The sequence below is a fragment of the Tachypleus tridentatus genome, chromosome 13 (genome assembly GCF_004210375.1).
Source record: "Tachypleus tridentatus isolate NWPU-2018 chromosome 13, ASM421037v1, whole genome shotgun sequence".
In the NCBI taxonomy this organism is placed as follows: Eukaryota; Metazoa; Arthropoda; class Merostomata; order Xiphosura; family Limulidae; genus Tachypleus; species Tachypleus tridentatus.
Genome location: NC_134837.1, coordinates 107,546,062 through 107,558,254, shown reverse-complemented (window position 1 = coordinate 107,558,254; position 12,193 = coordinate 107,546,062). Strand labels below are relative to the sequence as shown.

Below are 12,193 nucleotides of genomic sequence, written 5' to 3'. Positions count from 1 at the left end.
ATTGAATAGACAAAAAGATGATGCATCCACACTACCAATTACCTTGAATATCTTAAACATAAATATAAACTCTTCAGACTTGTTTTTAATATTTCTGTAGCTATAACCTAAAATCATATTTATCCTGCCACAAGAAACAGTACATTGCTTAAATGGCTTAAGAGATTGATCGACAAGAGCATCAAGATATTTTTATTCCGTAACATTTTAATGTTATTCCCATAAAAATTGCTTTCATAATTCAAATTGTAATATTCTACATCATTATCTTGCGTTTATTATAAGTAAAAGCCGTGTGCCATTTTTTTTGTCCAATTCACCAAATTATTCAAATTATTTTGTAAAGCAGTAGCATCCTCCTCACAGACGGCCATAAACGCAAAAATTTTAATGTCAAAAGCAAATATAAATAATCTATTGATTATTTCTTTATCTATGTCATTAGATATATGAAAATATCAAAAAGAGTCAAAATCCTAACTTTGAGTCCCGAGGTGACCCACTCATGATATTAATTCAGTCTGACTGAACACTATTTATAACAGTCCTCAGACTTCCTCCATCTTGCCAGTTTTCTATCTAATTAGTTGACCTTTTCCCCACAACTACAGCGATTATTTTTAACCAGCTTTTTTAAATATATGATAATCCATACACATCAGATTCGCATTCGTATCCTCATCTACAAGAACAGTCAAAGAGTATCAAAACGCTGGTAAGGCAAGCCTTTCTCTAGTGAAAACATGTTGACGTTCTACCAATGGTCCCAATGACTCGCAATCTTAGGGTCGTGGGTTCGAATACCTGTCCCACCAAAATATGCTTTCCCTTTCAGCCATAGTAGCGTTATAAAGTAATGGTCGCTCACACCATTCGTTATTAAAAGAGTAGCCCAAGAGTTGGTGGTGGGTGGTGTTTTCAGTTCAGTTCAGTTTGTCTTTATAATAGTTTTGGTTTTAGCTCATAAGCCTCTAAGAGGTTTGGGAGACAACAAGGGACGCTCAGAAACATTTGCTTTTCTTCAGCCCCGCTTGCGGACGTACGATTTAGTCATAAAGGAGTACAGGTTGATACCTCAACTTAACGCTGTGATGCCACTGTGTGGAAAGTGTAAAACATCGAAAAAAGCTGAGACGTCGAAGACAGGCAGGCCAGAAGAGTGGTGTTTTCACTAACCTTTTATTGTTAAATTAGGGACGGCCAACGCAGATACCCTTTTTGTAGCTTTAAGCGAAATTTAAAACAAAGAAAATTTTTTTCCAACGTCAGAAAACGATATAAACCCCGAAATTCACAAACAACCAAGCGAAAGTTTTAATCCAACTGAAAACAAGTGTCTGTACCTCAGTTCAGGTTCAGTTTCGTTCCTATCTTAGTAAATCACAATTCTATAAGTGTTTTGGTCAAGCCAAACTAAGAATAATGTCCAGCATGCTGGTGTAGTCTAATAATATTTTCGTGCCTTCATGAAAGGTTTGTATCCTGTAAAGCACCGTCATGATCAGGTGGTTAAGGCATTCTACTCGTAATCCGAGAGTCGCGGGTTCGAATCCCGGTCTTACCAAACATTCTCGCCCCTTCATTCGTGGGGGCGTTATAATCTGACGCTCAATCCCACTATTTGTTAGTAAAAAGAGTAGCCGAAGAGTTGGCGGTGGGTGGTGATGACTAGCTGGTTGCCTTCCCTCTAGTCTTACACTGCAAAATTAGGGACGCCTAGCGCTGATAGCCCTCGAGTAGCTTTGCGCGAAATTCAAAACAAACAAACAAAGTATCCTGTAAATATTAATTAAAATTGACTGATGAAGGCTGGGTTTTAAAAGCCAGGGAAAAATGAAACTGACCGAAAACAAATCACTGCAATGTGTCGTGAATAGATTCTAGTTGTCTGTGACTTTCTGCATTAGTGTCATTTTCTGATGCATAATTGTATTTCTTCTAGCATGGTCGTTATGAATCTTTCTGTAGCTGATAGACGAGAACTGCTTTGTAACAGTATGTTACCAAAAAAAATGTCGCTCACTATTCTAATGTATGGATTGTTATATATTCTTCAAACAAGTATCACAGTATTTCGTCTGTAAACCTTTAACTGCCTGAATCAGGTAGCACGCCACTGAGAAGCCACAATTGTACGTGACTGCAGCTGTTTAAAAATGAGTGATTGTGTTTTTTTTTTATTTCGCACAAAGCTACTCGAAGGCTATCTGTGCTAGCCGTCCCTAATTTAGCACTAGTAGACTAGAGAGAAGGCAGCTAGTCATCACCACCCACCGCTAACTCTTAGGCTACTCTTTTACCAACGAATAGTGAGATTGACCGTCACATTATAACGCCCCCACGGCTGAAAGGGCGAGCATGTTTGGCGCGACGGGGGTGCGAACCCGCGACCCTCAGATTACGAGTCTTAACACGCTTGGCCATGCCAGACCCCAGATTTAATGATGCCGAATTATATACTTTCATGTGTGTTTGTGTTTTTTTATAGCGAAGCCACATCGGGCTATCTGCGGAGCTTGCCGAGGGGAATCGAACCCCTAATTTTAGCGTTGTAAATTTGTAGACTTACAGTTGTACTAGCGGAGGGCGTTTGGTTTCACAATACTTATCAAATATCAGAAATGAGCTAGACAAGCTAGGAACTACCGATTGTTTGATGAAAAAAGATTAAATTTCGATTCAAACTTTCTTAACTAAACAGTTACTTGTTTATTTAAGCTATCCCTTATACACAGTTTTTAGATAAAATGCTACATTACTTTTATGTAATCTGTCCTAAGTCTGAGAATCAGAGACACTTAAGTGACTCAAACTAAGAATTTTAAATAACAACAGACACTAGTAATTAATTATCGCTTTAAATAAACGAAACTATAAAGTTATATAATCTATCTGAAAAACAAAAAAAGACATTTTTTCTGATTAACAGAAAACTTCGAAATAATAATCGATTTTTTAATATTTAGACTTGCAATAGAAACAGTAGTTGTGCTTTACTCACTTGGATTCAAAACCCCCCAAGATATATATATAACCAATTAAGATACCAAGTCCCCCTTGTAACAACTTTGTATCTAGTTTGGAAACTGCGCAGGTCGTGTTTATTTGGCTTAAGCAGCCATAAAATAGCCTATATACCTCCTGCTAGGCTGTAGCTTATGATCACTGTTGTTCCTGAAACTCATAGCTCCCGACCACCCACACAGCCACTTTAGTTCCCGTGGATAGCTGCACGTTCCCTGAACCCCCCTGTGACAAGCGGAAAAAATCCACTAAACCTCCATTATAAGTTGTCTGAAATCTATAGTTTCCTAAGCAGTTCTCTTATGGACAATTGGGAATTTAAAGAGTTACTGTTGGTTGATATCTCGTCCGATTTTATCAAGTTTAGGTCACTGGTGTTTCTTTAAGCAAGGGTTGATTTATTGCAATTTGATTTAATGAAATTAGCACTGGTGTAAATCGTGGTCTATTTTTAGCTCATCATATTTTCGTATTTTCACCTTTAAATGTAATATTCTTGTCGAATCTGATGTTTGGTGCTAATAAAAATCTAAATGTTTACTTTAAAGACATAGACAATTTTTATAATGCCCTTCAGAGAAAAACCTATAAAAATATTCTGCAGTTTTGTTTGTTTTCGGAATTTCTCGCAGAGCTACATGGACTAAAAGGACTAGAGGGACGGTAACTAGTCGTCATCATCCACCGCCAGCTCTTAGGCTACTCTTTTATCAACGAATAGTGGGATTGATATTTACGTTATAACGCCCCCACACTTGAAAAGGCGAGCATTGTTTGGTGTGACGTGGATTTGTACCCGCAACCTTAAGATTACGAGTCGACCGCCCTAACCACCTAGCCATGTCGGGCCATTCTGTAGCCAATTTCAAACATCTTTATCAGAATGAAAAATAATTTAGGAGTTATAAACTAGAGAAAATGCAACTAGCCAACATTACCCACCATACAGTTTGGGCTACTCTATATCCAAACAAAAACTGAGATGGACCGTCACATTCTTGGAGAATGAAAGAGCGAGTACGTTCGGTGATAGAATTAAAATCGAAGACTCACAGACTGCGAGCCATGCGCCTTAACCACTAGGCCATAAGAGGCCACCATGGCACACACAGAATATTGTGTAGCTTTGTGTTTAACAGCACAAAAACGAAGCCAAATATTTTAATAACATATTTTCATCCAATAAAAATAAGTACATAAAAAACGAAATTTTGAAGAAAGAACTGATATCGAACGGGACTTAAACTTGGGATTTTCTGTCCCAGTAGACTTGGCATAGCCAGGTGGTTAAGGCACTCGACTCATAATTTGAGGGTCGCGGATTCGAATCCCCGTCGCACCAAACATGCTCACCCTTTCAGCCGAGGAGGCGTTATAATCTGACGCTCAATTCCACTATTCGTTGGTAAAAAGAGTAGCCTAAGACTTGGCGGTGGGTGGTGATGACTAGTCGTCTCGCCTCTAGTCTTACACTACTAAATTAGGAATGGATAGCGCAGGTAGCTCTTATGTAGCTTTGTGCGAAATTTAAAACGAACCAAATCAAACTTTACCAGTAAAATGTTTTAGATGACTAAACGCAAGCTCTCAAATACTGCCACTCTCACCTCTCTGAGTTCTCCAGTGGCACAGCGGCATGTCTAGGGACTTGCAAAGCTAGAAACCGGGTTTCGATAACCGTAGTGGGCAGATTACAGATAGTTCTTCGCATAGCTTTACGCGTAATTACAAACCGTTTCTAATCATTGAATACTGAGGACGGATTTCGGAGAAGTACTTAAGTTACGTCTATCGTCTTTTATAACTCAGAATCTGTGTATTATCAGCGTGTTGGAAGTATCTCTAATTGTAAAAATATTAAGATGTGTGCATTTGTAATGTTAGTTTGGTTTGTTTTGAATTTCGCGCAAAGCTACACGAGGGCTATGTGTACTAACCGTCCCTAATTTAGCAGTGTAAGACTAGAGAGAAGGCAGATAGTCATCACCACCCACCGCCAACTCTTGGGCTACTCTTTCACCAACAAATAGTGGGATTGACCGTAATATCACAACGCCCCCAAGGATTAAAGAGTAAGCATGTTTGGTGTGATGTTAGTGTAGTTAGATAAATCATTTCTCGATTGTCAGAGTCATCAAGTCAAGTAACGCCCGATCATAGTTTTCTACATTCTTAGAAAAAATACATATGAAAGAGAAACACTTAATGATGGCTAACCCAAATATCTCCACAGATCGATAATACATAAACAATAAAATCAAACACAAAAATAAACAAAATAGGAAAAACTACAACACAAAAAAAATGCTGATGCTTTCTTCAATATTTTTTCTCTCTCCCCAAGGATAAGATGGTTTTAATATCTTTGATTACGGTAATGCCGCTCTACGATGCAGTAGTTAAGTCGTAACGTAGTCATGAGGTGTCGCTAGTGTTGCTATTTATAAAAAGACTAAGTTGTTTTGAATTAAGCACAAAACTACACGATGGGCTATCTGTGCTCTGCCCACCACGGGTAACGAAACCCGGTTTCTAGCGTTGTAATTTAGCAGACATAACGCTGTGCCACTAGAGGCAAAATGACTAAGAAGAAAGAGCTAGTTTAATAGCTGTTGTATTCTCCTATGTATACATATATAGATGCTTTATTTTTGAAACTTTACGTTCTTTGCATCTTTTTTACACATTCGACGATTTGAGGCTTTTATAATTTCTAAGGTTCTTGACTTTCATATTACGTTCGTGATGAAACTTTAAGTTGTGTTGTTTAATGAAATAGGAACTTAAGAAATATCTTGTGAAAGTACATATGGAAACACGTAATTCTTCGAAGCTAAAAAACTTTACACTAATTTATTTTTTCCTTTTCGTACGTTCTAATGACCTTCCAATTATTTCCACATATTGAAGTAAAGTATTTTGTTAACGGAAACAAACATAGCGCTATTTAAAAATAAGAAAAAAACTGTCAAAAATAAAATATGGACTGTCTAAATACCTCAGATGGTATAAAAGCAAAAGGTTGAAAAGAAATCATAAGGAACCAATGCGTTCTATTTGTTAAACAATATGGTAAAGGTAAAGCTATTTTACATATTTCGTCAGATTACCTTCTGTATACACAATAAGATGTCGTTATGCCTGAGTTTCAGTGCCCCGCTAACAAAACATAAATACTGTGTTAAAATTCAAATTCAAAACTTTATTTTTTGTTTCAAGATTCCTAAGAACGTTTAACTATTTTTGACATGCTTAGAGGTAATTTTAGGATAAAACTTATTACCTACAGAAGATTGATAATGTATTATATTATGTGTATTTTGACCTTTTAAGACGATAATCTCAAAACTTGTTTTATCCTTTTTAACCGTTACATTTTCTTCTTTAACTTACCTACATTTATATATTTACAGGGCTTGGCCTTTTATAACTTGAATCTGTTTGGGCGTCAAATATTGATATAACTACCTCTTGCGGCCCGGCATGGCCAAGCGTGTTAAGGCGTGCGACTCGTAATCCGAGGGTCGCGGGTTCGCATCCCCGTCGCGCTAAACATGCTTGCCCTTTCAGCCGTGGGGACGTTATAATGTGACGATCAATCCCACTATTTGTTGGTAAAAAAGTAGCCCAAGAGTTGGCGGTGGGTGGTGATGACTAGCTGCCTTCCCTCTAGTCTTACACTGCTAAATTAGGGACGGCTAGCACAGATAGCCTTCAAGTAGCTTTGTGCGAAATTTAAAAACAAAACAACTACCTCTTGCATTTTACTGGCTTATTTTTACATATAAAATGTTTTAATAAGATATGAACGATCTTCACCCGTCGCCTAAACTGAACCTCACAAACACCAAGGAGCTTAAACATACAGTATTTTAAAACTTACAGTTTGAAAAGCTAAAATCTGGTAAAATATTAAGAAAGCCACTAGGTGTAAAATTTGTTATAAAAATAAGTTAACAATAGATTTTTGTTATTCACATTCCTCTTAATCGCCTCCCGCTAGTACAGCGGTAAGTCTACGGATTTACAACGCTAAAATCAGGGGTTCTATTCCCCTCGATGGGCTTAACAGATAGCCCGATGTGGCTTTGCTATAAGAAAACACACATAATAACCGTTATTATAAATTGTATTTTTAGCCCCCGCTAGTTCAGCGGTAAGTCTACGGATTTACAACGCTAAAATCAGGTGTTCGATTCCTCTCGGTGGGCTCACCAGATAACTCACTGTGGATTTGCTATAAGAAAACACAAACACTCCCGTTAATTTGTCCATTGGTGTTAAAAACAGAAATGTATTAGAAATAACATTTCAAGCCTATCTTTCTTCTAGCAAAGAAATGCTGTTTTTTATACACCTCTGATTGCTAGATACTGTAGACAAAGTAAGAGGTACTAGGAAATTAACTTTTTCAGTTAATTAGATTTTATGATACGTAATTATATCTTCACTGGAATTTAGGTTAAAAAAAAAAGAAGAAGGAAAAGAGAATTTAAGAAAGGAAGGCGAAAATAATTATCTGGTAATAAATGTGGCTGATTCTAAAGTGATACATGTACGAATCAAATATTTATATTAACATCTCAAAGTAATAACTTGACCGTTTATTTTAAGCCTAAATCTATACAATTGGCGTCCTGTGTTCTGTCTGTCGCAGGGAGCCGAACCCTGAATTTTGCGTTATAAGACCGGAAACTTATCGCTGACTCATCAGCTGACGACCTAATTATTGAATAGCAATAACGAATATATCATTTTGTGTTTAATTACATTTAGGTTATTGGTGCTCAATTATCCTTATATATCCTGTTAGATTTTCATCGAAGCCGAGGAAATGTTCTGAAGGACACATGACGCATCTGTTATTGACAGTTGAAGACATATTCTGAGTATTTTATGGGAACTGAAGAAATAGTCTCTGACGCCGACAAGTCTCGAACTATTACAGTAATATAAAGGAATTCTGTTCAACATGTTCGTATTTTCTGTGTTTCTCTGATAATCAATTAAATTTCAGTCTTAGACCTTTGAACATTGCAAGCACGTTCTTTGAAATCAATACCTATTGAAAGACAGATAGGTCGGCAGTTCAGGGAAACTCGCAAGACTGAAATCACGTCTCCCAAGGGGCCGTCTTAAGATTAAATAAATGTCGAAATGCGACCTCTTTTAATTATGTTTCATAATATTACACATAATGATACTGTTTTAGGAAAATTTAACGTATGTAACCATAAAACATTAACATGTTTATTTAACATAAAAATGATTTAGAAACCACTTACTGTGATTACGAAACTAAAGGAGAAAGAAAACCTTTTCATGAACCACAAGAGTTAACAATTTAATGGTAACCGTTCTAAGTCTTTACGACTAAACATTAGGGACATAAAAGCCATTTCGAAGAAGTATCAAAATACTAATTATTATTAGTCCTAAGAAGAAGAACCAGATCTGTTTTATTTCCAAATGTGTGTTATTATATTTAAACATCACTAAAATTCTTATTTGGTGCCACTTTTTCTGACTTAAAAAAAAAGAAAGAGAAACCAATGACACAGCGGTAAGTTTGCGAACTTACAACGCTAAAAAACGGGTTTCGATACCCGTTATGAGCACAGCACTGATTGCTCATTCTGTAGCTTTGTGCTTAAATTCAAAGAAACAAACAAGAACCTAACTAAAAATGAGGTTACACGAATGGTAGAAAACTTTGAGCACTGCACCTAATGGTTGTATTATTTAGCTTATTGTTTTATAGCTTTAATTGTAAAATATAACCTTTTTGTTCCTCGCTTGTCTCAAAAGGCAATGAATGCAGTTAACAACGTTTACCCTCATGTGTTTCTTTGTTGTTGTTTTTTAAGGGTTTAGAATGGAAACTGCCCTTAACGAACGTTTTCTTTATTGTTAAAACAATTAGGAATCACTAACCAAATTTTTTTTAGAATCTCGAACACTATAGTTTCTAAAAAAAGTAGAAGGGCATCTATAACAAGTCGTAAAGAAACCTGATGTCAAAAGAGCACGTCAAAAATAATTCAAAATATTCATTTATAATTATTGGATACTTTTCTGCAAAAATACAAAAATAATGAAATATCTTGTCATGTAGAACAAAAGAAAATGAGTTTTCTTCAGTCTCTTAAAGTGTAGAAAAAACAGACTTGGCGTTTCATTAAATTTTGAGAATTATTTCAAATCAAAGCAACTCAAGAATGGAATCACCCGTTTCTTGTCAAAGTAGCCCAAGAACGGAAGTAAAATGTTAGCCGATCCTTGTATCTTCGAGAAAGTGTTTTTGTCAAAGTATACCAAGTACAGAAACGAACATTAGTTGATACTAGTATCTTCGAAAATGTGTTTCTTTCCAAAGTATCTCAAGAACAGAAATGAACGTTAGTTAATGTTAGTATCTGTTTCTCGCCAAAGTAACTCAAAAACAGAAATGAATGTTAGTTGAAGTTAGAATCTTCGATAATCTGTTTCTTACTAAAGTAGCCCAACAATAGACAAAAAGCGGTAGTTTTCCCAATATGTTCAAAATTGTGATTCTTATGAAAGTAACCTCTGAACACAAAAATACAGAATGTTAGCCTATCTTAGTATCTCCGAAAATGTGTATCTTGTCAAAATAACCCAAGAACAACGATAGTAGCAGTTTATGTTAATGTCTTTAAGATATAGTTTCTTGCCAATAACTGAAAACAAAAGAAAAAATATTATTTGTAATTGTACTACTCTTCGAAATCTGTTTATCAAAAAAAAGTAGTACTTTCGTTTGGACTTCAGATGGATCAGCTTTAAGTTTGTATGGTTATAACTCTACAAATAAGGGTTCGATACCACTTTGGGCTGGAATGTCAAATTGGCTCAAAACCAACAGAAGACGAAAGATTATTCTAGTGCTTTTAAAATTTTTGTTATTAAATTAATCTATTTTCAGAAGGAGGACGTACTTTACTCTAGTACCTTATGGAACTTTATTTTTATTTTATTACTTTCTGAAATTTCTTTCCTGGAAAACTAAATGTAGGAATACCTTCACAGCCGAAGTAGTTCTTTGTTCGAAAACTTGTTGTTGTTTGTATGAAGCACAAAGTCGCACATAGGGCTGTCTGTGCTCTGCCCACCACGGGTGTTGAAACCCGCTTTTTAGCGATATAATTCCGCAGACATGCCACTCTGCTACTGGGAAGCTATTCTAGAACTTTCTGATGATGTAAATCAAACAAAATAAAATAAAAAAGCATTTTGAATTGAAGTCAACAAATGCAAGGAGATAGTCTTACATTCATGACCCGTTGCAAAAGGGTTAACTCTCTAGCCACAGGCTCAGTCCAAAGGACCAACCTCGTAACCATATTTTTGAACTACAACTTTTACACAGGAAGTGTATATTTATGAAGTTTTGTAAATAATCTCATTTTTACTCGAAAAGAAGATAGTTGACGCTCTTTGTTCATCCATGGTACAAAATTCACGGAAATTTGTTAAACAAACAACTGTGTTGTGAGTGTTTACGTAACTACTATGTTTCATTGCTTCTCAATAATGGCGGAATAAAACTTTAAAATTCTGCTTCCAGGTGAAACGTCACTGCAGGTTATTAAGTTAAAGGATTTTAAGCACGCTTTCTCATCATCTAAGGCCCGGAATGGTCAGATGGTTAGGACGCTCGACTCGCAATTTGAAACTCACGGGTTCAAATCCCCGCCACACCAAACATGCGCAATCGTTCAGTCATGAGGGCGTTATAATGTGAGGTCAACCCCACTGTTCGTTGGTAAAAGAGTAGCCCATGAGTAAGCAGTGGGTGGTCTTACACTACTAAATTTGGAACGACTAGTGCAGATAGCTCTCGTGTAGCTTTATGCGAGAATCAAACAAACCTCATAATCAGCAATTTAGTTTCTTCAAATAATTATTTAGATCACTCTTCTCTTGATACACAAACTTGGAATAATTATTGGTTTATGGAAACTCTTAACGTCTTACCTGCTTAGCACATTTACCGATGTCACAGTATGTTTTGTTATACTAGTGTCATAGGCTGAAAAAGAAACATTAGAAAAGGTAATTACGTTGTTTTTAGGGAAACATCTCTGACAGAATAGATATACAGAAGTGTTTTTAATCTAGCACGTACCTAAAATAACTCAAAAGAAGTTCAAACTTCGCTTTATAACACAGCGTAGATACTGAAATATGCTACACGATTACATGTTTCGTTACGTATTATAATTTCATATAACCGGAGATTTGAATTTGAATTTAGAAGCTAATTAAATGTCGATATGTATTAAATTTATTATATTTGCCAACTAGAGTGATACACACAATTTTCTTTCTAAATATAGATATATTCTAATATACAAATAACAATACAATTTATAATAATGGTTATTTGAAATATTTATCAAAAATATTGGTTTACATACAAACGTTTTAGAAACTTACAAACTATACTGAGTCTTCTATCTGGTCTAGAACTGAATATTTCATCGATGATCTAGGCACGTGAAGAGAATATTAATTCAAAGTTGATATTGCTACACCTCGCTTAAGCTAGCACTTTCTCTTGGCTGGGCTCACACTGCTTTCAAGCTGACTTTTTACCGATGAAAATATATAATGTAAAAAACACTTAGTCCGAAGTTAAGTCACTCAAGTTGAACGGGTTGTAATGTTCGAAACCTATAAACGTTCCTGGTCAAATTCTGTAGATGTCCTATTAATAAGCGTTAACCACAATTATAGCTTCCGAGGCTCACAGCATACTGACCTTAGAAACCAAACGATATTCCATTGCTGTGTCTCAGCTAGCTTTTATATCAATTAGGCGAGATTATCGAACGCTCATTAATATTAGAACATATACTAGTGTTTTCATAAAACACATATTATTGAATCTTAGTCTCGAGAATTTTCTACGAATTTAAAAAACAGGCGTGACTTGCGCTATACACATCCAACAATATACGTCACATACATCAAAATGAAACAAACGCAGATATTTAAATAAATCTGTAATAGAAAATCCGTTACAGTTTTAATACAAAGCAGACACAGAATACTCAGACTGTATTATTACACTTGTAATACAGATAAATAACTGAAAAAGTTACAAATATTAAATAATCATTGTTGTGATATAATCACTGAAAGA

The 12,193-nt window shown here is 35.7% G+C and overlaps 1 long non-coding RNA gene across 8 annotated transcripts in view; it reads left to right on the top strand.

Annotated features, from left to right (window-relative positions):
* The window catches only part of LOC143240603 (uncharacterized), a 52,281-nt gene extending 44,228 nt beyond the window's left edge, over nucleotides 1–8,053 (top strand). For all 8 annotated transcript variants that reach the window (XR_013021848.1, XR_013021844.1, XR_013021842.1 and 5 more), the window contains exon 3: nucleotides 7,838–8,053. This is a non-coding gene — a long non-coding RNA (uncharacterized LOC143240603). The remainder of the gene's footprint in view (nucleotides 1–7,837) is intronic.
* Nucleotides 8,054–12,193: the final 4,140 nt, after the last annotated feature.